This window comes from Macaca mulatta, chromosome 12 (genome assembly GCF_049350105.2).
Source record: "Macaca mulatta isolate MMU2019108-1 chromosome 12, T2T-MMU8v2.0, whole genome shotgun sequence".
NCBI lineage: Eukaryota > Metazoa > Chordata > Mammalia > Primates > Cercopithecidae > Macaca > Macaca mulatta.
In genome coordinates this window covers 6252967-6277919 of record NC_133417.1, presented here as the reverse complement: position 1 = coordinate 6277919, position 24953 = coordinate 6252967, and the positions used below count along the sequence as shown (strand labels likewise).

At 45.1% G+C, this 24953-nt stretch overlaps 1 non-coding gene and 1 pseudogene across 2 annotated transcripts in view; both read left to right on the top strand.

The window, feature by feature from the left end:
* The window catches only part of LOC100426142 (putative POTE ankyrin domain family member M), a 64802-nt pseudogene that overhangs the window by 5110 nt on the left and 34739 nt on the right, over nt 1–24953 (top strand). Inside the window, exons 3-6 of the transcript XR_013401924.1 lie at nt 7–180; nt 3013–3119; nt 4455–4592; nt 7078–7147. The product of XR_013401924.1 is annotated as a putative POTE ankyrin domain family member M (transcript). The remainder of the gene's footprint in view (nt 1–6; nt 181–3012; nt 3120–4454; nt 4593–7077; nt 7148–24953) is intronic.
* On the top strand, nt 5857–5963 carry LOC114671562 (U6 spliceosomal RNA). Its single transcript, XR_003721602.1, has one exon. It is a non-coding gene; the product is annotated as a U6 spliceosomal RNA (small nuclear RNA).

Sequence of the window (24953 nt, the reverse complement as noted above, 5' to 3'; positions counted from 1 at the left end):
TGACAGGCCGTACAATGCCAAGAAGATGAATGTGCGTTAATGTTGCTAGAACATGGCACTGATCCAAATATTCCAGATGAGTATGGAAATACCGCTCTACACTATGCTATCTACAATGAAGATAAATTAATGGCCAAAGCACTGCTTTTACATGGTGCTGCTATTGAATCAAAAAACAAGGTATAGATCCACCAGTTTTCTTTTCAAAATACTGAAATGCATTCATTTTAACAGTGACCTGTGTAAGGGCCAGTTTTCCGTATTTGGAAGCTCAAGCATAACCTGAATGAAAACATTTTGAAATGACTTAATTATCTAAGATTTTATTTTAAATGTTGTTACTTTCAAAGAAGCATTTGAGGGTACAGTTTTTTTTAATGCACTTGTGGTAAATACTTTTTTTGAAAACACTGAATTGGTAAAAGGTAATACTATTTTTCAATTTTTCCCTCCTAGGTTTTTTTTTTTCCCCCTAATGAATGTAAAATTGCAAAATTTGCCCTGAAATAGGTTTTACACGAAAACTCCAAGAACACTTAAACATGTTTCAGTGAATAGAAATCCTGCTGCTTTGGCAAATTCCTAAAAAACAGTAATAGATTTGAGGTGATGCACCTCTCAGTGGCAAGGCTTAAGATATTTCTGATTGCTCATGAGGCGGAAGTGGAAAGGGAAAAAGAGCAATCAGAAATACCAAGGCCAGTTTGGAAATTAGGTAATAGAGGGAAAAGACCATGAAGAGGTTGTGTGTGTGTGTGTGTCTGTGTCTGTGTGTGTGTCTATCTGTGTGTGGTTCATTTATTTGTTTCCTTTGTATGGTGAGACAAGGTTCTCTTCAATTTTAGAGAATGACAGTTTTCATTTTGGGAGGGGGGGTTAGTGAGTTGTGAACTGCCTAGAGATCAATTTTAGGAGGCCTCTGAAGAACCAGATTGGCAGTGAATTGGTGGTCATGTAATGGGAAACCCTTGAGCAGAGGGAATAACAAGTAATTAACTGACTTAGTATCCTATTCTGGTAGAAATGGCCAATTAGAGTCTCAACTCTGCTTTCAAATCTAGCATGTCTGGATGGGAAGGTGGGAGATAAGGAGCTTTCAGTAACAAGATCAAGTTGGATTTTGAGTTTACTAGACCTTGTTCTTCTCTTACCGGGGAAAATTATGTGGTATTTTCAGCAAATGAGTCTGTCTCCTACTCTTTCCTCTTTTTGGCCAAATCTTCAAATGAGAAAGGGAATTGGTCACGTGGGTGAGAAATGAGACTGAAGTAACTGTCTGTTGTATTAGCTTCCAGCTAGAATTTTGCATCCCAGTAACCTGAGGAAAATTTTTAAATAATCAATAAGTCTCGGCTTTTTCCTGAAGATTTTGATAGAGTAAGTCCAGTAAAGCCTAGATATGTATGTTTAAAAATGTTTCCTTGAAGCCAGGCATAGTGGTGCATGGCTGTAGTCCCAGCTGCTAGGGAGGCTGAGGGGGAGGATTGCTTGAGCTCAGGAGTTCGAGTCTAGCCTGGTTAACATAATGAGACCCTGTCTCTAACATCAACAATAACAACAACAAGAGTTTTCTCAAAATCTGGATACACAGCTGCTTAAGAACCACTGAATACATAAATGTAATATGTAAATTCTTATATCTCAGAAACTTAAGATATCTGTAGAAGAGTTGGAGTTGGATATGTGCTGATTTCTTTAAATCTTTCCTATCCAATTACATTAATCTGACTCTTTTTTTTTTTTTTTTTTTTTTTTGAGATGTGGTCTCACTCTGTTTCCCAGTCTGGAGTGCAGTGGTGCAATCACAGCTCACTGCAGCCCTGACCTCCCCAAACTCACTCAGATGGTCCTCCAACCTCAGTGTTTGTATTTCTTTTTTTTTTTTTTTTTAGTAGAGATGAGGTTTTTGCCATGTTTCTCAGGCTGGTCTTAAACTCCTGGGCTCAAGTGATTCACTTGCCTCAGCCTCCCAAAATGCTAGGATTATGGGTGTGAGCCACCATTCCTGGCCTAGTCTGACTTTTATCTCTGTGGTGAGACATTAAAATGAATATTATTGGCAGTATCTATCAGCTTACAGAGTAATACCCTTTCCTTCCTACCGTCAGTTATTCGCTGCCATTCAGAAGGTCTTTAGAAATGTGCAGTGAGTAGTCTTTGAGTCGGTAGAGGATGATCCTCTCGGGATTTTGTGTCTCTTTGTTATCATTCAAGTGCTTAGGTCAGTAAGCCGTTGTTAAGAGCAGAGTTTTCTCAATTAGAATTGTAGCAAATTGTAAACTGTTTTTTTGTCAATTGAAGCTGTATTATGGACTATCCAGTGTGTCTCATAAGTATGTAGAGCTTTGGCATAATCAGCATGGCAGTTTTAAACACTAGAAACCATGGAGTTATTAAGAATACAGATAGGAATTCTGTAATTTAGTTTCAGTAGTCCTATGAACTGATTATCTATTAACAATCTGGAAAAATTAAATACAGATAGATTTTAAATAAGTAAATGTTGGGAAATTTTTTCAAATGGGCAGTATGAGTATTAATAGCAATTTTTATTACCCGTTGGAGCTTGAACTTTTGGTAAAACGTGAAACTAAAGAAATTTTTTACATGCAAATTATTGCTTTATACACAACAATTTTTCTTAGGGTAGAGGATATAGAGACAAAAGATACAGCCCCTGCCCTCAAGAAGCTCTTTGTTTAGGTGGGAAAAATGTTATCATCCAATAATAGCATGCCGAATGCTGGGTTAGAAGCAAAGAGTCTTGGAAGCAGTGAATGTTGAAAGTGAGTTTTTGAGATGATCAGCGTTGATGTGGTGAGGCAGAGAAGGGGTGTTTCCAAGGGAAGGAGCAGCACGTGGGAAAGCACAGAAGATTGAGGAGGAAGCAGCTACATGTTACTTACTTTGTATGCGTGTAAGTCCGTAGGATCTTATATAAAGTTTCCGCTTCAGTTGAGGAGTATGTACTTTTTTGAATTGCATTCGTTTTTGCTTTATATTGTTTTACAGCATGACCTCACACCGCTGTTACTTGGCGTACATGAACAAAAACAGCAAGTGGTGAAATTTTTAATCAAGAAAAAAGCTAATTTAAATGCACTTGATGGATATGGAAGGTATAGTTATTAGTTTTAATCTGTGTGTTGTTAACTAGATTGATAGCAGTCACTCAAGTCATAAATATTAAATTAATAAGATTAATGTGTACTTATTGGGACATAGTGGTCAGTATCAACACAAATCTGTCAGGTAGAAAAACAGTTATTTGGACTGGGCAACATAAAGAACAGTTTTTGTAGGATTCATCTTCTCTTATTGTATTGACTGATGTTCTTTGTTGTATGATGTTTTGGTTACATGATCTTATGTTAGCTGGAGGGATTTTGTATTGATTTTATGAAGTGTGAACTTTAACTTTCAGTTTACTTTATGACTCAGTATTGAACTTCTTAACCCTTTCTACCAGTTTTTAACCTCTGTGTCTTATATGCTTTTCCACTAAATATGCTATATTAAACATAAGTAGGGGTTGAAAATTCTTTTGTCTTTTCAATGACTCTGCTTTAAGTTGCTTTCTTTGAAGAATATTAATGTTAGCTTATCCCTACATGACAATTAATTGCTATTCCCACATACTATGGGTTCAACAGCTTTCTTATTTTATTTCCAGTGTATTTTGATGTTTTTGTTTTTAATTGGTATGGAAAGAGGGAGTGAAAATAGTTTTAAGTGGATACACTTTTCCTTTCATGAAGGCAAGCTGTAGGTGGGTGATAAAAGAGAAAAGAGCTAGGCTTTGGATTCACACAAGACTGAGTTTAATTCCTAGCTTTCTTACCTGCTAGGTGTGTGACCTTGGGAATGTTACTTACCACCAAATATATTGTCATATATGAAAAGTAGGAGAATATATCCTTCAAAGTTGACTGTGCATAATAAGTAAGAGAGATATATATGGCACTTAATTCAGTGCCTAGTACATGCTTATTGGCATCATTAACTGACACTCCTGTGACTACTCTTCTTACTATTATTATTATTACTGCTTTCAGCATGCAGAGAGCTCTTGTTCATGTTACCCCCTAGCTGATTTTCTATTACAGCGTATCAGTCTAGGGAAGCTGTGATGAAATCTTCACTTAAATCTTTGTCCACTTCAGATAAGTGGTCCTAACATTGTTTCTTGCCCATCAAAGGACTTTAAATTAGTAGCTTCTACTATGCAACGCCCCAGTGAGATAAGAGGTTTCCTTTTTGTCCCTTCCTTTTAACCTTGGTGGTATTTTACAAAGATGAACACTTGAGCACCCAAGATGCTATGTCTTTTGGTACATGTAAATGTTTAATTCTGCACGGAGAGACAAGATGTTAAATTGGTAAAATATATCAAATTAGCTTTAAAAATAACTTTATTGCAGTTCCTAAGGGAGAAATTATCTCTGTCATTTTAGAACTGCTCTCATACTTGCTGTATGTTGTGGATCAGCAAGTCTAGTCAGCCTTCTACTTGAGCAAAATATTGATGTATCTTCTCAAGATCTGTCTGGACAGACGGCCAGAGAGTATGCTGTTTCTAGTCATCATAATGTGTAAGTGTTTACATTAAAAGGGGAGTTAATGCTAAATTGAGGTTTAAAATAATTGTAACAATTGCATCTTACGTATCAGGTGAGATGTCATAGTTCGGTTCAGATAGTTTTAGAATGACAGTGAGTTAGTTCCTTGCATCAGCCAGAACTCACAAAAAAAGCAAGACAAGTTAGAAGTACCAGTGGGTGGAGGATTCTTTATCTCAGGACTTTTAAGACCTTTATCCTTAGAGATCCCAACATTGTTCATTTCATCCAAGTATAACACCTATGCATGGGATAAAAAATGGTGTCACATCTTTGATTTTTCTGATTAGTTATTTGGGTCTTGAAATGTCCAGTTTAGCAGAAAGTCTTGTACTGTCTTCTGGGGACTGTCTCCTATATACTCCATGAATTTTTCAAGAACCGAAGGGGTTCACTAAATCCAAGGAAGACAGTCCCTTTTATCAAGTCAGAAGGAGGAGGAAAAAAAGGACATTCCAGTCATTCTGTTGTTTCCATTGTTTCTGTCGCTGCATTGTTGCCACTCAAACTGGTCCTGCTGCCTGGTAATGGTTGACCTTTGACACCAAGATGCCCTTACTGATTCAGATCCCTCAAGCCTTCCTGGAAATTCATACGGTGACTTTCAAGTTACAATGTATTTTAGTTCCCATACCTATGCTTATATGCTCAGCCATTGTTCCCAAAGCACCAGCACCCTGCTCTGGCTGCTGGGCATCCTGACTTTATCCGCAGACAAAGTGAGCAGATTGACCCTTCCCCCCATATTCAGAACCTAATGTGGAACCCACATCTTAGCCAAGAATTAGCTGAGACCTTCACGGTCAGAGATCCTTTGAGGCAGTTGTTGGTCTTTTCTCTAGCAGATATCAGGTGGGCTTGTTCTGAAGGGTCAGAGGGGTTCAAATAACGTCAGAGAAAGAGATCAGTGTTTGTTTCTTCTTCTTTGCTACCAGGTCTGTGCTGTGAGGCACCTTTATATCCTGTATAGAACCTTAGGCAGGAGAAAGTCTCATATGAACCTTCCACGAGCAGGGGCTCCCGGTTGTGGTTGGCCCTTGAGTGATCTGTTTTACATGATAATGAAAATCGTCCAAGTTACTTCTATCTCTAGCTCAAGATTTTAAAATATTTTCAAATTCTACCTCACAGGAAGCCATTGAAGAGAATTCTCAGAATCTCAAGTAGGTTAGTTGGACTTAACAGAGCCAAGCCTCGTCCATGACTCATCATTAATCATGTGTAAAAGTAGGGCTTTGTGCTTGCTTCGGTGGCACATATCCTAAAATTAGAACAATACAGAGAAAATTAGCGTGGCTTCTGCATAAGGAGGCAGCACAAATTTTTGAAGCATTCCATGTTCTGTGCAGTCACTGGAAGGTCATTTGACTATTTGCTGACTAGCTGTAAGGAAACACTGTGAAGCAAAGCAAAAGATGGGTGCCACCAAAATACTGAAATTGTGATTTGTGCTGCAAAAATAGTCATGTAAGATGGTCTATGAGATGACTTAGAGCTGAATAACATGTTCGGTGCAAAATTATATTGTTAGCATGTATGTCGAAAACTAGAAAATGTCAACTTGCAACTTCTTCATGGAAACTAAAAAAAATAAAAGAGTTTTGGTCTCCCCTGCCAGCTGGCATTGAACATCAATATAAAGCATTATCCTAACAAACATCTGGCTCAGAGTTGGAGTCTGTAGAGAAGGATCATTGGTCCAAGCCAGGTCTTAACATCCATTGGTTTTTCTGCCCTTGGTGTGATTGGTCAACTCCATAATAGTGGACAATCACATTAGCTACTTTAATGAGATATTTATGAATAAATTTAGTTACAAACTATGACATAGTTGAGATGCCCTGAATTATAAGCCATAAGGAGTAGGACAACTGAAAAGCAAAATTAGGACTTAATAACATTTTCTGAAAACTACATTTGCATATTAGAACCTATGAACAAAATACACATTGGGTTTTATTTGGGATTCCAAGATAATTTTAGTCATAAAGTTTAGGAACAGATTATTCCATTGCTTTACTATTTCTCTGAGCATTTAAAAAATATCTTGTTAAATCTTTATAACAACCTAGTAAAATATGAAATAAGGCAGCAAAGTCCTCACTTTGTTGAAGAAGGCATTGAGCCTAAGAGAAGCAAATTGTCCAAGAACAAATAGCTGTTCATTATGGAGCTAGGACTTATGCAGAGCTGGGACGCTTTCTATTATGTCATGATAATGTAAGCTAATTTACTGGGTCACCATGCCCTTGATTTCTGAGCATTTCACCTTACATTGTTTTCTTCTTTAATTAGAAACTTAAAGAGAAGTTTGTAGAATGTACTCATAAGTGAATGGGATGATACTGTTAAGTTCTGATATTATGATAATAGAAATACTCTAAGAATTTTACATTTGGTAAGTATTTTTTATATCAGTATTAAAATAGTAACTTGGTTTATTGCATTTTATACATAGAATTTGCCAATTATTTTCGACTACAAAGAAAAACGGATGCTAAAAATCTCTTCTGAAAACAGCAATCCAGGTAAGACTTGTGATAGTGAATTACTTTGGGTCAGTTGTCCCCAACCTTTTTGGCACCAGGGACTGGTTTTGTGGAAGACAATCTTTCCATGGGCTGAGGGAAGGTGGGAGTGGTTTCAGGATTATTCAATCATGTTACATTTATTGTGCTACTTTATTTATATTATTATTACATTGTAATATATAATGAAATAATTATACAACTTAGCATCATGTAGAATCCATGGAAGCTCTGAGCTTATTTTTCTGCAACTAGACGGTCTCATCTGGGGGCAAAGTGAGGCAGTGACAGATCATCAGGCATTAGATTCTCATACGAAGCACAGAATGTAGATCCCTCAGACGGGCAGTTCACAACAGGGTTCATGCTCCAATGAGTATCTAATTCTCTGACTGGTCTGACTGGTGGCAGAGTTCAGGCGGTAATATGAGCCTTGGGATGTGGCTATAAACACAGGCGAAGCTTCCCTGGCTTGCCTGCTGCTCACCTCCTCCTGTGTGGTGTGGCTCATAATAGTCCATGGATGGGTCCCAGTCTGTGGCCTGGGAGTTGTGGACCCTTGCTCTGGGTGGTCCTACCATAGATAAAAAAGTGAAAGTAAGCAATTTTTTTTTTTTTTTGAGACGGAGTCTTGCTCTGTCGCCCAAGCTGGAGTGCAGTGGCGCGATCCTGGCTCACTGCAAGCTCCGCCTCCTGGGTTCACGCCATTCTCCTGCCCCAGCAATTTTTGATCACAAGAATGCTGAAGCACAAGTCGTGTTACATACGCTTGTCCCAACAAGGTTTTACTGTTACTGACTTCGTTCCTCCTCATTTGAAGTTGGAAAGAGATACATTTACTTTGTTGGAACAAGATGTGTTCTACCTGCTGGTTAATTGTCGTGATAACAGTAATTTTGTTAGAACAAGATGCTCTGCTACCATTTGCCAAAAGATTGCCATAATAAATTTACAAATTGCCCCACTCTAGGCTCAGCAGATTATAATAAAAGTAGAAAAATGTTTCACAATAACAAAAATGCTAGTATGCTACTGGGTTGTGGACACCTGATACATTGTATAATCCAAACTGTAGGAGGACACCTTTAGCTATCTATTTATCACAGAGCTTCTGTAAGTTAGGTTTCATAAGTTGCAGGAGACAAAGATGGAACAGATGTAGTTTTGATCTTTAAGGTGCTCATGATAGAGCTGTCTCCATTTCTGTGCCTTTTCAACAGAATTTTCAAAGAACCCATTTCTATTTATGTTTTCACTTGTCCACTTAACAAATAACTATCAAATATCTTTTAGATACTAACCATTTTTGTAATGCTACAGAACACAAACAAAAATACAGACAGGAGCTTGTTATTATCATTGTCGTTTTTATTATTTTACTACTTTGTTCGGTGCTTACTGTGTGCTAGATGCCCACTGGAAGCTTATAATTATGATTTATTATATATTGATTATGTGCCAGACATATGTGATGAGGAATAAAAGTTTTGGGGAAAAAACAGGTGTGATTTAAGGTAAACATACAGAGTGAGAAGAATTTTTCTAGGTAAAGAAGCAGAAGAAGAATAATGTTTGGCAGAAGGAACATGCAACGAGTTGGTGTGTTTGCCAGAAGGAACGTCTAACGAGATTGCCTGTTTGGCAGGAAGAGCAGCAAGTGCAAAAGACAAGATGCTTGAGTGAACTTTGCAGGGTTTCTGAGCAGTTCACTTTTGCTAGTACCAAAAGTGTGAGATACCAGAGGTTGGGAATGAGGTGAATACTTAGCTAAGGCAAATTTATGGTAGACTTTTTAATACTGTAGAAATGAGTAGGGCTTATCCTGTGGGCCATGGGAAATTTACCAGATAGAATGCTTTGGACTGCAAATACTGATGAGCAGTGGCTAAAACAGTAGGAACCAGAGTTGTTTTGGTTGTTCGGTGATATCTTAGGTATCCCACTTGTTCCTCTTTCAGCTGTGCTGTTGGCAGTGTTTTATTCATGTCTCCTTTCAGGGTTGGCTAATCGCAGCAGCTCCAAACATCTTGTTCTCACGGCACAACATCACAAGAGCTGCTTTTCTTCACATGTGTCTTTTAAACAGGGAGAAAACTTAGAAGCATGCAAGGGGCTTCCTGTAACATTTCATTGGCTGGGTCACACCACATGCTCATTCCCAAATCAGGCACTGGGAAGGCAAATATGTGATTAGCTTAGAATAAACATTTCTGTTTCTGAGGCTGAGGAGGGGGATTGGGATAATAAATATCCCAATAGACTTGTGTTTCTTCTGCAAGAAAGAATAAGGCGTGGCTATTGCGAGGGAGCCCACAGTGTTTGCTGCAGAGGCTCATTGGAGACATTTGAGCAGGGGAATCGCAAGATTAAATTTGAGTACTAAGGCATTCTGGTCGTGGTATAAAATGGGTTAGCAAGCTTTTTCTGTAAAGGACCAGGTGGGTAATATTTGAGGTTATGTGGTCTCTGTCATATCTACTTACCCTGCTGTTGTTTGCTGTTGTAGTGTGAAAGCCATGATGATTCTATGTAAGCAAACAGGCATGATAGAGCTCCTATAAAACTTTATTTACAAAGCCATAAGGCAGATTATATTTGGCCTGTGGCCTATAGTTTGCTGGAATTGATGGAAGGGAACCAGGTAAAGAAACCAGGAGACAAAGGAAGCTTTTGCAGTAGTGAACTATAGTTTTCTTCTCACACATTCTTGGACTAGTATCAGTGTATTAGAAGGTTTTCACCCATCCATGGTGAAATAAATAAAGTTCAGAATCTCAGTTACTCATTTTAATATGTTGGCCTTTTTTTAGTGTTATGCTTTTTTCATTTGCTTAATTTTTTTCATGTAAAAAACGCATTAATAGTTGGCATTTTCTTTTAAATAAAAACCATTTTGTAAATGTTTATGTTCCCAGTGGTAGTGGGAATATAAAGCAGAGGCAGAAAAGAGGTATAGTCAATATGATTTAGTGATAATTGAATGAGAAAGGTTTGGGGCACAGAGAGAAGTGTTCACTTCTGATTTTCCAGTGACTAGCACAAGACAGTTTGAAACGTGATTTTTTTCTCTTGGGCGCCCCCCCCCCCAAAAAAAAAAAAAAGGCTTTTTTACCTTCTCATCCTTGGAGCCATTGGCATTAGCTATGGGCCTGATAGTTTAAGAAAACTTTATTCTCCAAAGTAACATTTTGATAAATAGTGTAATTCTTTATTACAGCAAAACCATTGCTTAAGTGGGCAAAACTCTAGAGGATAGGAAAAGACACTCTTGAAATAAGGTGGTGATGCCCTGAAATTCAGCAAACTGCAGGGGCACGTGTTGTTCTACTGTTATGCCCAGACTGTTTGTTCCCCAAAGAAGACCACCAGAGTCCAGAGTCAAAGCCAAGCGGCAAGGATCTTTACTACAAGTTCGAACCTGGTCCCTCCATTCCACAGTGTAAAAGAGGGCCTCGAACAATGCGAGCGTTTGCTTTTTATAGCCCGAGAGTTACAGGGTAACAAAGGAATTCTTTTGATTCCCGCGCTTTCAGTAAAACCTTGAACGGCCGTCTCCTTATCGGAGACTTTCCAGCTGGTGGTTGTACTGGGCTCAGGGAGTTTGAGAGATACATGGCGATATGTGGTGGGATGGGAGGATGGGATGTGTTTGTATTGGGCTCAGGAAGTTTGAGAGATACATGGCGATATGTGGTGGGATGGGAGGATGGGATGTGTTTGTACTGGGCTCAGGGAGTTTGAGAGATACATGGCGATATGTGGTGGGATGGGAGGATGGGATGTGTTTGTACTGGGCTCAGGGAGTTTGAGAGATACATGGCGATATGTGGTGGGATGGGAGGATGGGATGTGTTTGTACTGGGCTCAGGGAGTTTGAGAGATATATGGCGATATGTGGTGGGATGGGAGGATGGGATGTGTTTGTACTGGGCTCACGGAGTTTTCACCTGGGGCTGAGGAATGTGCCCAGCTCCTTTCATTCTCCCCTTCTTTTCAGGCATCTCTAGAGCCAATCTTGGGTCTTATAAGTCTGATTCTGTCTCAGTGTTTACAGGTTGGTATTGGGCTGTGAGAACCATGAGTTGTACGGTGTCAAATCTCTCTCTAACAAACTGTAAAATTCTGTTAACAACACAAGGTCCTACGGTAAGCAGAAATAGTAGACTTAGCAGGGGTCCAAGGAAGGGGGCTAACAGAGAAAACATAGAGGAATTCCACCATTGGTCTGCAGCTGAAGCAAACTGCTGTGTTTTTACTTCAGTGCTTAACTTGCGTAACTGTTGGACCCGGTCCTCTACAAGCCCTGATTCATTTATGTAGAAACAACAGTCTTCTTTTAGAAACATACAAGTACCACCTTTTTCTGCAGTGAGTAGGTCTAGGGCCCTCCGGTTCTGCAAGGTTACCTGTGCTAGGGACGTGAGCTGCCGCTGGAGGGAGGCAAGGGACTCAGCCGACTCCTCCATAGCAACGGCAAATTGTTGGTACAACTTGTTACTTTCTATGAGGGTGTGACCTAGGGCTCCCCCCGCCAGTCCGGCCGCAATGAAGGATGCGGTGAGGGAGATTCCTGCAATGAGGGGGAGAAATATGGCTCGTGCAGGTCTCGGTCTAGGGTCTGGGTGAATAACAGCACTAGTCCAGTTACCGGTATACCCTAGGAACTCGCCAGCAGTTAGTAGAGTCAACCGGGGAACTAATGTGACAGGGAGACACAGTAGGTTGTTAACAGAGGGACTAGGTAGGTTCTTAGATAATGTTCCATTACACCAGAAGAATATGCCTGACGGAGCCTTTAAGGTGATATTAGGGGGCGTTGCAGTGATGCTGCAGAGGCTGGAACTGGTTCCTGAGAAACAGTAGGGAAACTTCTCCTGACTGGGGTTTAGGTATAAGGGCACGTTAGGGATAGGGGCATATGAGAGGTTTCGGAGGTTGTTAGCTTGGGCAGAGGTAGAGGATTCTCATGGCAGAGGGACAGCGGTTAGCCGTGGATGCCCTAGAGTGGCACACAGAAAGCAGCCAGACAGGCTGTGAAGTCCTGTAAGGTTAGCAAGTTCTAGTCCTTCTTGTAATAACTTTTTTTTTTTTTTTTTTTGAGACGGAGTCTCGCTCTGTCGCCCAGGCTGGAGTGCAGTGGCCGGATCTCAGCTCACTGCAAGCTCCACCTCCTGGGTTTACGCCATTCTCCTGCCTCAGCCTCCCGAGTAGCTGGGACTACAGGCGCCCGCCACCTCACCCGGCTAGTTTTTTTGTATTTTTTAGTAGAGACGGGGTTTCTCCGTATTAGCCAGGATAGTCTCGATCTCCTGACCTAGTGATCCGCCCATCTCGGCCTCCCAAAGTGCTGGGATTACAGGCTTGAGCCACCATGCCCAGCCCTTCTTGTAATAACTTTAACCAGGAGAGAGGACGTAAGTCTTGTGTTAGTCTGTTTTCCTGTCGTTGGATATTCCCGTGGACCAGGGGCAGTACTTGCACTAGGCCTCGCCACAGATAGAGGTGACTGCTAGGCCATGTGGAGGAGGGGGAGTAGTATACAGCCCCATGTTGAGGCGTGGTGCAGCGGGAGTTCCAGAGGTCTCTAACTATCCATGTATATGAAAAGCCTCTATCCCGTCTACGATGGAAGGGCCACTTAGGGTCTAACTGTTTTCTCTCTCCCCAATAACGGGGTCTGTGGATGTTACAATAGTTATAAGGACAGCCGGCATTTTGGTGCCACCAGTAGTGTTTACAGTTGTATTTAGTCTGATCAAACTCAAAGCATATTATTGGTGTCATAGGTTTGGCTATTTGAAAACCATTAAAATTTAGTAGAATTGGGCTGTTGCACCCTGAGGAGGGGCAATCAGCACTGACCAATAATTTCCCGGGCTTATGAGGTTGCCCAGGGTGGGTTCGGTTTTCATAAAGCCAGAATCTCCAGACAAAGGGATTAAGAGCTGGTTTTGTGATTTCTCCAGCGGCCACTAGGGCGACTAACGTTAGGGTTAGACTACCTAACTGCATGTTTGTAGTGAGCTATGCTGCCGGCGCAGGGTGAGTTTTAAGGGGTTGTTTCTAGCTCTGTCCACAGTCCACGTGTCCGGTGCTTCAGCCGCCGCCGTGATTGGTCCCAGGAGGTCGGAGGTTGGGTCCACTGGCTTGACGTGGGTGTAGTGGATCCACGACGTGATGCCTTCTACCTTCAGGGCGGTGGGTGTGGTTAGGAGTACCTGGAGTGGTCCTTTCCACCTGGGTTCTAGGGTCTCTTGTTGGTGTCGCTTGACACCGACAGGACCCAGTCTCCCGGCTGGTACGGATGGGGTGTCGGCGGGGGACTGGTCTCATATAGTTCCTTCAGCTTGGGCCAGATTTCTTGATGAATTTTCTGCAAGGCTTGTAGGGAAAATAAGAGTTCAGAGACATTTTCTGTTTCAGACTTGAGCAGATCATCTTTTAGGCTGGGAACTAAGGGTGGGGGTCTGCCATACATAATTTCATAAGGGGTAAGGCCCAGTCTGTAAGGGGTATTACGGGCCCAGAACAGAGCATAGGGGAGAAGGACCACCTAATTAGCACCAGTCTCTATAGTTAATTTAGTTAAGGTTTCCTTTAAGGTCCGATTCATCCTTTCTACCTGTCCTGAACTCTGGGGCCTGTAAGCACAGTGTAGTTTCCAATTTGCCCCAAGGATGGAAGCCAAATCTTGACTTACCTTAGCGACGAAGGCCGGCCTATTATCTGACCTTATCTGGACGGGGAAGCCATACCTGGGGAGGATATCTTCCAGGATTTTCTTTGCTACAACCTGAGCAGTTTCCTTTTTGGTGGGGAATGCTTCAGTCTACCCTGAAAAAGTATCTACAAAGACAAGTAAGTACCGATACCCGTATTTTCCTGGCTTTATCTCAGTAAAATCTACTTCCCAGTAGATACCGGGCCTGGTTCCTCTGAGCCTTGTTCCCGTTGCGGCCTGGGATTGGGGGTAGGCGTTGTTAAGCTGGCAGACTTTGCAACTTGTCACGATGTTGCTGGCCATCTCGGCTGTATGTCTGAATTTGAGCTTAGAGCATCTGATCAGGTCTATCATCCGCCGAGCACCCAGGTGGGTGGTTCGGTGGATGTGTTGTAACACTTCGTTGTCCTAATTTTTCTGGTAGGATGGTTTGGTTATTAGTATCAGTCCACCACCTATTCTGGATCTGTTTTAGGGGAAGCTTGTCAATCCACTGGAGATCTTGTTCTGAATAATCAGGGAAATATGGCAAGTCCCGGGGACCCGGGTCAGGGAGCTGGAGTGCAAGGAGTTGGCTGGGAGCCTTCGCCACCTTTCTTGCAGTTTGGTCCGCCAGAAAGTTGCCTTGAGCAGTTGAAGTAGTTAGTTTCTGATGCCCTGGGCAATGCACAATGGCTAACTTTTCTGGCCTCCATAGGGCTGTTAGCAGGGCTAGGATTTCTTGCTTGTTTTTTATGTCTTTTCCTTCAGCTGTCAGTAACCCCTGCTCACTGTAAATGGCCCCATGTATATGCGCCGTTGCAAAAGCATATCGGTTGTCTGTATATACCGTCAGCTTCTTCCCCGCCCCTAAGGTAAGAGCTTGAGTGAGCGCTATCAGTTCGGCCTTCTGGGCCGATGTCCCCGGGGGCAGGGGTTCCGCCCAGATTACTTCAGTCTCTGAAGTTACTGCCGCTCCAGCGTACCTCTGGCCCTGATGCATGAAGCTGCTCCTATCAGTGAACCAAACGAGGTCGGTGTCAGGAAGTGGGCGGTCCTGCAGGTCTTCTCGAACTCTGTGCACCTGAGCTAGTATCTCGGTGCAGTCGTGGAGTGGGGCGTCCAGGTCCGGGTTGGGCAGCAGCGAGGCAGGGTTTAAGGTCGTTGGGGGCAGAAATGTTATCCTGAGAGGATTTAGTAGTAGTCCTTGGTAGTGGGTGAGTCGGGCGTTACTCATCCAGCGATTAGGTGGCTGTTTGAGTACACCTTCGATGGCATGTGGAGTAACGACCCGCAATTCTTGCCCCATGACAAGTTTATCAGCATCCTGCACCATCAGAGCCGTGGCTGCAATCATTCGGAGACAGGGAGGCCACCCGGCAGCCACTGGGTCTAACTTCTTTGACAGGTAGGCAACTGGCCTCCGCCAGGGGCCTAAGTTCTGTGTTATTACCGCCTTGGCAACACCTTTATTCTCATCTACGTATAAGTGGAAGGGCTTGGTAACATCAGGTAGTCCCAGTGCAGGTGCGGAGAGTTGGGCGGTTTTAATCTGTTGGAAAGCCGACTCGGCTTCGTCTGTCTACTTAAATGGCTGCTGCCCCTGTGTTGCCTGATATAAGGGTTTAGCCAGTTCCGCGAACCCAAGTATCCATAGTCTGCAAAACCCCGCCGACCCCAGGAATTCCCTCACTTGTTGGGTGGATTGCGGCCTGGGGATCTGCAGAACAGTTTGTTTCCGGGCGTCTGTTAACCAGCGCTGCCCTTCTTTAAGCAGGTACCCTAGATATGTTACCTCTGGCTTACAGATTTGAGCTTTCTTTGCCGAGGCTCGGTAGCCTAGATTTCCCAGAGCTTGTAAGAGACCCTTGGTCCCTTGGATGCAAGCTTCTTGGGTCTCAGCAGCAATCAGGAGGTCATCAACATACTGTAGTAAGGTTATTTCAGGGTGTTTGCGTTGGTACTCACCCAGGTCTTCATGGAGGGCCTCATCGAACAGGGTAGGAGAGTTTTTGAATCCTTGCGGCAGTCTGGTCCATGTCAGTTGGCCACTTATGCCCCTATCAGGGTCATTCCACTCGAAGGCGAAGAGCTTTTGGCTCTGAGGGGCTAAAGGCAAACTGAAGAAAGCATCTTTTAAATCTAAAACAGTGTACCATTGATGTTTAGGGTTTAGGATACTCAGGAGGGTATATGGGTTAGGCACAGTTGGATGTATGTCCACAACCCTCTTATTGATTTCTCTTAAGTCTTGTACAGGTCTGTATTCTCCACTATTAGGTTTTCGTACCGGCAACAATGGAGTATTCCAGGGTGAGTGACATGGGCGAAGGACCCCTTGGTCAAGGAGCCAGCGGATATGTGGGGCAATTCCTTTCTTGGCCTCTAGGGGCATCGGGTATTGGCGTACCCGCACGGGGTCTGCCCCAGGCTTAAGTTCAACAAATAAGGCAGGACGGTGTTTTGCTAGACCTAAGCCCCTCGTTTCTGCCCAAGCTTCTGGATATTGCTGGAGCCAGGTTGCTATGTCCTGGTCAGGGGCCGTTTGCTCCTGGTGGAGCCGGTACTCATCTTCTAGGGTTATAGTCAGGACGGACACGGGTCGATTGTGGGAGTTGGTCACGACGGGTCCCTCAGGGAGGAAATGGATCTGTGCTCCTATTTTAGTTAGCAGGTGTCTCCCTAATAGGGGACAGGGGCTCTCAGGGATGACCAGGAAAGAATGGGTTACATTCTTGGCTCCGAGGTTTACTGTTCTTTGTGTTGTCCATGGGTATGTATTAACTCCTGTGGCCCTTTGTACCCACGAGGACTTGGAGGATAATTTCCTATTAGTTTTAACTAAGACTGAGTGCTGTGCTCCTGTATCGACCAAGAACTGGACCGGGGACCCCTCCACTTGCAAAGTTACCCTAGGTTCGGGGAGGGGATCCGAACCCCGTCTTCCCTAGTCTTCATCTTGAGTGACTAGTACGGGTGTAGACCTAGGAGGTCCCTGTCCTCGTTGTTTCTTTTTGGGGCAGTCTCTTACCCAGTGGCCAGCCTCCTTGCAGTAGGCACATTGGTCTTTTTTCAGATTATCATGGCTGGGGGGCCGCCTGGGTTGGGTGTACTCTGGCTGTAGATGCTCTTTCTGTACCACTGCTGCCAGGACCTTGGTCATTTTTTCAGTGGCCTTAAATTGCCTTTCCTCTGGAGTATCTCTGTTATTGTAAACCCGCTGGGCTATCTGAAGGAGGTCTTGAATCAGCTTTCCTTCTAAGTCTTCTAATTTCTGGAGTTTTCTTTTAATATCTGGGGCTGCCTGATTTACGAAAGACATTACAACAGCTGCCTGACTTCCTGGAGCCTCTGGATCTATGGGGGTGTACTGTCTAAAGGCTTCCATTAATCTTTCTAAGTAGGTAGCTGGGCTCTCTGTCTTTCCCTGTAGAATAGAATATACTTTAGCCAAATTAGTGGGCTTGCGAGCAGCTGCCCGGAGACCTGCCATTAGAGTCTGGCGATAAAGGTGTAGCTGTCCCCTACCTTCTGCCGTGTTGTAGTCCCACGCTGGCCTGGTCAGAGGAAAGGTCGCGTTTATGAGGTCAGGGTTGGCAGTCGGTTGACCGTCGTCCCCCGGGACCAGCTTTCTAGCTTCTACCTGTATTCTCTCTCGCTCTTCTGTGGTAAACAAGATTCGGAGGAGCTGCTGACAATCATCCCAAGTGGGCTGGTGGGTGAACATGACACTATCCAGTAAAGCCAGTAAATCTTTGGGGTTGTCTGAAAACCGAGCACTCTGAGTCTTCTAGTTATACAGATCGCTGGTGGAGAATGGCCAGTACTGGAGCCTGGGGATTCCTGTGTCATCTGGGGGTCCTATTTCCCAAAGGGGTAAAGCCACCGTGGAGTCAGGGGGCTGGGGGGGGCTAGTCCGCGAAGTGCACCCTCGCGTCCGCCCCGCCGGCCCTTCAAAGTTACTTTCCCTTTCAGCGGACCCGTGAGTGCCAGCCGCCTTCCCTCCGCCTGCTCCTTCCCACGACACAGCCCGGGGGGCCAGGGCCTGGGGCCTGGAGGGATACGGAGGGGGTTCTGTGAACAGTGGGTCCCTGCTATCAGGTAGAACAGGATGGGGGCGGGCAGTTGGTTGCTTGGATTTTAGTGGTCGAGCAACCAGTGCCTTACAGGGTTCAGAGTCTAATTGGAAAGGGGACAGCCAAGGAGGCGGGTTTTCAACAAGGTCCTGCCATGTGAGGATGTATGGGATTTGATCTAAGTGGCCTGCATGCCCAGGTAGGAAAATCTTGGATTTTACCCTAGTTATGACAGCAAGCCGGAAGGTCCCTTCAGGTGGCCACCCCACATCAAAGGCAGGCCATTCGGAGCGACACAGAGTAATTAGCTTTCCTTTCCTGATTTCTATACCAAGATCATGGCCCCTTGCTCTAACTTCTTTGAAATTACTTGTAAGGAGAGATAGAGGAGTGCTCTGGGTATTACCCATCCTGTAATGATTTGTAGTCTTTTCCTGTAAAGGAATGTGGGTTAGAATCCCTGTAAAGGAAATCTGATCTGACTTATTAATGATATCTAGTCGCAGGCGCGCTTTGGCAGCCTGAAGCCGGAAGCCCGGGGACCGGGGCCGCTCAGATCGCGAGCGCGCGCCGGAAGCCGGGAGCCCGGGTCAGAGTTAGCTGCCCGGGTCGCGATTGCCCTCGGGTGACCCAGATCAAAGACAGCTTTCAGATCGCAAGCGCGCACCGGAAGCCCGGGTCAGAGTTAGCTGCCTGGGTCGCGATCGCGCTCGGGCGACCCAGATCAAAGACAGCTTTCAGATTGCAAGCGCGCACCGGAAGCCCGGGTCAGAGTCAGCTGCTGCCCGGATCGCAAACGCGCTCCCGCAGCTCAGATGGCAATTTAGATCAGAAGAGAGCCAGGGGACGTCTCCCACCGGTCTCCACTGGCCATCCTATAGTGCGTCCGCCAGGACTGTGCCAGCTCCAGTTTCAGACCTCGCGAGTCACAGATTCAGATTCAGAACAGACACACAGACACAGACAGACAAACGGAGACGAGCCAGCTCAGCTATCAGTAGATCGATCCTAGCAGATCCGTTGACCAGGGGTCTGGTGGGCTTGGGGAATCCCGGACGGGCCCGCAGATGTTATGCCCAGACTGTTTGTTCCCCAAAGAAGACCACCAGAGTCCAGAGTCAAAGCCAAGCGGCAAGGATCTTTACTACAAGTTCGAGCCTGGTCCCTCCATTCCACAGTATACAAGAGGGCCTCGAACAATGCGAGCGTTTGCTTTTTATAGCCCGAGAGTTACAGGGGAACAAAGGAATTCTTTTGATTCCCGCGCTTTCAGTAACCTTGAACGGCCGTCTCCTTATCGGAGACTTTCCAGGTGGTGTTTGTACTGGGCTCAGGGAGTTTGAAAGATACATGGCGATATGTGGTGGGATGGGAGGATGGGATGTGTTTGTACTGGGCTCAGGGAGTTTTCACCTGGGGCTGAGGAATGTGCCCAGCTCCTTTCACTACTACCCCAGGTCAGAGTGTGTCAGTCATTGCTCAATGCCACTCACAGACCACCAACTTCAGAATATCTAGGTGTAAAGGTCTGTACAATAGTCGTAACATAATAATGTAAACAATTTTACGTTATTAATTATTTATATTATACAGTTACACAATGTAAACACTATTAAAACATGTTTGTCTTCAAAGAATGGCCTTAGTTTCTGTGGGCAGTGTCTCCTCATGGAAAGGTAGTGCATTCCTGCTAAATCACGGACAAAACGGGCCCCCAGGAGCTCTCCAGGCTGCAGCAGCAGCTTCTCATCTATGTCCTTCACTGCATGATGTTGTTGTTGACTTTGAAAGCTCCTTTTCGTCTAGTTTTATCAACAGAGCTGGTATTTCATGAGGATCTACTGCATGCCAGGGCTCCTGTGGCACTGCGGTCTTGTTGGTTGCCAAAAGGCAGACCACAGGCCATCTTGAACATAAAGTGCAGAAAGCAGGCAGGATTACCACCCATGGGCCTCGGCCTTCTGTGGCCCTGGCCAGATTTAGAATTTGGGATAAAGCAGGACAAGCTCACTCGGAGCAGCGTGTCGGTGGCTGGGGCCTGTGCATTGCAGGCAAAGCCATGGTGGCTCAAGGAGCAACCAGCCACTTCTGCTAGGCTGGGCCTGGGGTCCGGAGGGTGGTGGCCCTCTGCATGGGGCCTGCAAGCCTGTATTTTCCTTCTGCAGTGCCCTAGCAGAGGTTTTCCAAGAGGCTCTGTGTTTAATTTAAGAGACCAGAATAACTAAAACACGAAACTGAATTGAATAAGAAAGTGGCAGCCTTTAATTGCAAATATGCACACACACACAGGCGAGGTTCTCCGGTCCTCAAGTGTGGGGCCAGAGAAGTCGCGCCGGCTCCTGCCGGTGGCGGACTTTTATGCGTTGCTACCGGAAAGGGGAGGGCAGTGGGCGGGATAGGGGCGTCTCCATAGGCGTGGTCGGATAAGTTTCGGTTTCTTCAGATTGATATCACGTGGCGCATGCTCAGTTGATCCGCACTTTCCCAGGCATGGGCAAGTTGGTGGTGAAGAACCTGGAAGCAACAGGGACTGCACCATTTTGCTCACCTTTTTCCATTTTGTCCCTTTTCCCTCACCCAAACACTCTGCCTCTGCAGCATGCTTCTTCCTGGGAATGGTGGGAGGTGGTTTTCCAGGGTGGACGCCTCACCAGTGGTTAAGCACTGTCTTCTTGATGCTGACCTCGTGATAGTGAGTTCTCATGAGATCTGGTTTTATAGCAGGGTGTGGCACCTTCTTCCTCTCAGTCTGCTCCTTCTCCTGCCACGTGAAACATCTCCTTGCCCCTTGGCCTTCTGGTGTGATCAGGAGGCACCTGAGTCCTCCCAGAAGCAGAAGCCACTGTGTTTCCTTTGCAGCCTGCAGAACCGTGAGCCCATTAAACTTTCTTTATGATCACACAGACAGTTAGTACTGTAAACTCAAGCCATGAAATGCCTTCAAGGCCTTTTCCCCATTGTCTTGGCAATCAGTGCTCAGCTTCTTTTCATGCAAATATCTGAAGCCTGCGTGAATTTTTTCCCTGAAATTGGACTTTTCTTTTACCACATTGCCAGGCTGTGACAAAGATAGCTGACAGTGTAGAAGCAGGCTCAGAAGCGGATAAAAGACAGAGGTCGGGAGAGTTGGGAGAGCTTAGAAGACAGCAAGGTGAGGAAAAGTTTGGAGCACTGTAGAGAATTGTGAAATGCTTGTGATGAGAAGGCTGACAGAAGGATGGACAGTGAAGGCCAGACTTAAAAGGTCTCAGATGAAAATGAGGAATTTCCTGTGAACAGGAGCCAAGGTTCCATTTGATTGGCCTGACAGAGAACATGGCTGCACAGTGACCCTGCCCTGGAGATCTGTGAAACTATGAACTTGCGGGTGATGATTTAGGATGTATCTTGTGGAATGAACATCTAGGCAGCATAGCTCAAGAGGTGTCCTGTCTGCATCGAACAGCCTGTGTTATGTGTGAGCCTAAGGAATGACCTCAAGTTGGAACTTCTATTTAAAGGAGAAGCGGAGCTCAAAAGTTTGGAAAATTTGCAGCCTGGCCAAGTGGTCAAAAAGAAAAGCTATTTTCTTTTTGAAAATAGGATAGCTAACAGCTAATAGCTAATAAAATAGAAAATAGCTAATGGGGAAAATTCAAGAAGGCTCAGGGTATTTGCATAAAAAGGAGCTTAGTGCAAGCAGCCAAGACAAAGGGTAAAAGGCCTTGAAGGCATTTCAGAGACCTTTGCAGTGGCCCTTGCTGTCACAGGTCCGGGGGCCTAGCAGAGATGAATGGTTTCCTGGGCCAGCTGCATGGCCCGGCTTCTGTGTGCATCCTCAGGACGCTGCTGTCTTCATCCCTGCAGCTCGAGCTCCAGCCATGACTGAAAGATGCACAGATAGAGCTTGGATCACTGCTTCAGAGGTGGCTCCAAGCCTTGATGGCTTCCACATAGTGTTAAGCCATTAGGTGCACAGAGCAAGAGACCAGAGGCTCGGGAGCCTCCATCTAGACTCCAGAGGATGTAGAGAAAAACCTGGGTGTGCAGGCAGGAGCTTTTCCAAGACCAGAGCCTCATGGAAAACCTCTACTAGGGCAGCAAAGAAGGGACATAGAGGGTTGAAGCCCCCACACAGGGAGGCTCCATTCTCCAAACCCCAGATTCATAGACCCACCAACAGCTTGCACCCTGAGTGTGGAAAAGGCACAGGCACTCAACATCAGCCCTGTCCATGAGAGGCAGCCTTGGGTGCTGAACACTGCAAAGCCACAGGCGCAGATCTGCCCAAGGCCTTGGGAGCCCAGCCCCAACACCCCTGTGCCCCGGATGTGGGACAAGGATTCAGAAAGGATGATTTTGGAGCTGTCGGATTGAGTGACTGGCCTCCTGGGTAATGGATGTTCATGTATCCTGTGAGTCCCATCTGTGTTTTGTTTTTCTTTCTGGCAATTTTTTTTTTTCTGTTGCCTGGAATGCTTATCCATTGGCTGTACAATCATTGTACCTTGGAGGTTAACTAACTTGCTTTATAATTCAGAAACTCAGGGGCAGAAAGGACTGTAGCCTTGTCTCAGATGAGACTTTGAGGTTTGGACATTTCAGTAAATGCTGGAATTATTTAAGATTTGGGGGACTGTAGGGAAGGCATCATTGTATTTTGCAGTGTGAGAAAGATAGGAGATTTGGGAGACCAGGGACAGAATAATATGATTTGGCTCTGTGTCCCTACCAAAACTCCTGTGGAATTGTAACGGGAAAAGTTAAATGTGGGGACTGGTGGATGGTGATTTAATCATGGTGGACAGTGGAGGTTGGAAGGTGGGGGTGGTCAGGAGCATTGCAGGGATTGTGGTGGGGTTTGGGGGAAAGGCAGGGGTGGGAGGCAGATCCTTCACAAATGGTTAAACACCATCTTTTTAATGCTGTCTGATAGTTTGCTTCATGATTTAGGGTCTTTGAGATTCAATGAATACTGGCCTGCTGGGTTTTGGATGTACATTGGGCCTGTGGTCCCATTTGTATTATTTTTCTGGGAAATTTCTTCCCTTTGGATTGAGAAAACTTACCCAATGTCTGTACCATCACTGTACCTTAAAAGAACTCCATTTGAAATTCAGGGACTCATAGGCAGAAGAGACTGTAGCCTTGTATCAGATAAGACTTTGAACTTTTTACATTTGAGTTAATGCTGGAATGAGTTAAGGCTTTTGGAAACATTTGAAGAGGCATGACTGTATTTTACTCTGTGAGAGTGACATGAGATTCAGGGGGAGAGGATCAAGGGCAGAATAATATGGTTTGGCTATATTTCCCTAGAAAAACTCATGTGGAATTGCAATCCAGAATGTTGGAGGTGGAGCCTGGTGGGAGGTGATTTAATCGTGGATGGGAGGGGGGTGGGATTGGAGGGAAAAAGGGGTGGGTAGGGTGGTGAGCAGTAAGCTGGCTGTAGGGTGGTGGGAGGGTGGGGTAGTAGGAAGGAGGAGTAGCCTGCTGCAGAGGCAGAGGCTCGTGGAAAACCTCTCCTAGGACAGTGCACCTGTGGCTTTGCAGGGTGAAGCCCCATGGCTGCTCTCATGGGCTGGGCTGATGTTGAGTGCCACTAGCTTTTCCATACTGAAGGTGTGAGCTGTTGGTGGGGCTATGAACCTGGGGTTTGGAGGATGGTGGCCTCCTGCATAGGGGTTCCAAGCCCATGTTTTTCTTCTGCACTGGCATAGTACAGGTTTTCCAAGAGGCTCTGCCTCTGCCTCAGGCTTCTGCCTGGAAACAGTAGGGGGTGGAGGTGGGTTGGGGGTCGGATCCTTCACCAGTGATTAAGCACCATCTTCTTGATGCTCACCTTGTGATAGTGAGTTGTCATGAACTTCCTCATGGTGTTAAGCCACTGGTTGGATGGAGCATGAGACTAGAGGGTTGGGAGCCTCTGCATAGACATTGGAGGATGTATGGATATGTCTGGGTGTCCAGGCAGAAGCCTTCCAAAAAGGCAGCACCTCATAAGAAACCTCCACCAGGGCAGTGCAGAAGGAAAATACGGAGTTGGAGCCCCCACACTGGAGGCCACCATCATGCAGACCCCAGATTCATAGACCCCACAACAGCTTGTACCGTCAGTGGGGAAAAGCTACAGGCACTCAACACCAGCCCAGCCCATGAAGGCAGCCCTGGGGCATAAACCCTGCAAAGCCACAGGTGCAGAGCTGCCCAAGGCCTTGGGAGCCCAGCCCTTACTTCCGTGTGCCCTGGATGTGGGACAAGGTTTCAAAAAGGGTAATTTTGGAGTTGTAGGATTGAATGACTGGCCTTCCGGGTTTGGAGTTTCATGGGGCCTGTAAGTCCTTTCTGTGTTTTGTTCTTACTGGCAAAATTACTGCTTTTGGCTGGGAATGCTTACGCATTGCCTGTATAAGCATTGTACCTTGGAAGTAGTTAACTTGCTTTATATTTCAGAGGTTCATGAGTCTAAAGATCTGCAGCCTTGTGTTGGATAAGACTTTAAGCTTTGAACATTTGTATAAATGATGAAATGATGTAAGACTTTGGGGGATTGTAGGGAAGGTGTTATTGTAGTTGGCAATGTGAGAAGGACATGAGATTTGGGCCAAGGACAGAATAATAAAATTTAGCTCTGTGTCCCTACCAAAACTCATGTGGAATTGTAATGGGGAATGTTAAAGGTGGGGCCTGGTGGAAGATGATTAAATCATGGTGGAGAGTGGGGGTTGGAAGGTGGGGGATAGGGAGAATGGGGGGATTATGTTGGGGGTGAGGGGTGAAAAATGATGGTGGCAGGTGGATCCTTCACAAATGATTAAACACAATCTCCTTATTTCTGTCCTTGTGATAATGAGTTCTCTTCATGATTTTGGAGCTGTGAGACTGAATGGATACTGGCCTCTTGGGTTTTGGACTTGCATTGGGCCTGTGGTCCCATCTGTGTTATTTTGCTGGGAAGTTTCTTCCCGTTGGATTGAGAAAGCTTACCCAATGGTTGTACCATCTTGTATCTTGAAAGAAAAGAATACCCTTTTAAATTCAGGGACTC